This window comes from Helianthus annuus, chromosome 7, assembly GCF_002127325.2.
Source record: "Helianthus annuus cultivar XRQ/B chromosome 7, HanXRQr2.0-SUNRISE, whole genome shotgun sequence".
NCBI classification, from domain to species: domain Eukaryota; kingdom Viridiplantae; phylum Streptophyta; class Magnoliopsida; order Asterales; family Asteraceae; genus Helianthus; species Helianthus annuus.
This window is the reverse complement of record NC_035439.2, coordinates 75,845,306-75,845,930: the sequence shown is the minus strand read 5'-3', so window position 1 is coordinate 75,845,930 and position 625 is coordinate 75,845,306. Positions and strand designations below refer to the sequence as shown.

At 42.6% G+C, this 625-nt stretch overlaps 1 non-coding gene across 1 annotated transcript; it reads right to left on the bottom strand.

The window, feature by feature from the left end:
* Positions 1–209: 209 nt before the first annotated feature.
* On the bottom strand, positions 210–316 carry LOC118480842. Its single transcript, XR_004863823.1, has one exon. It is a non-coding gene; the product is annotated as a small nucleolar RNA R71 (small nucleolar RNA).
* Between the last annotated feature and the right edge of the window lie 309 nt (positions 317–625).

The window sequence follows — 625 nt, the reverse complement described above, 5'->3', positions numbered from 1 at the left end:
ATCTACATATTACTAATTTCTTAGAAATATGTGATACCTTTCGGATCAATGGAGCATCAAATGACGCCATCCGCCTCCGAATGTTTCCTTTTTCACTAAAAGACCGAGCGAAAGCTTGGCTCAACGCCCTCCCAGCTGGATCGGTAAACACCTGGGATGAACTAGCCCAAAAATTTCTATATAAGTATTTCCCTCCCGCTAAAATGGCTAAATTAATGACTGAAATTAATACATATTCACAAGAGGACGGGGAATCCTTATATGAAACTTGGGAAAGGTTCAAGGAACTATTACGCAAGTGTCCACATCATGGCCTTGCGATATGGCAACAAGTATCCACTTTCTATAATGGATTGTTGCCACACACAAGGCAGACACTTGACTCTAGCTCCGGGGGACTTTTAGGTAATCGCCGCCCGCATGAAATATATAACCAAATTGAGGAAATTGCTCAAACCAATTTTCAGTGGCACACTCCCCGAGGCAATAAATCTATTGCCCCGGGCGCGCATAAGGTTGGTGAAAGCACTTCTTTGCAAGCCCAAATCAAGGCCCTTTCTTCAAAAATAAAAAAATTAGAAATGACAAAAACAGTCTCGGTTATGGCTTGTGAAGGGTGTGGTGG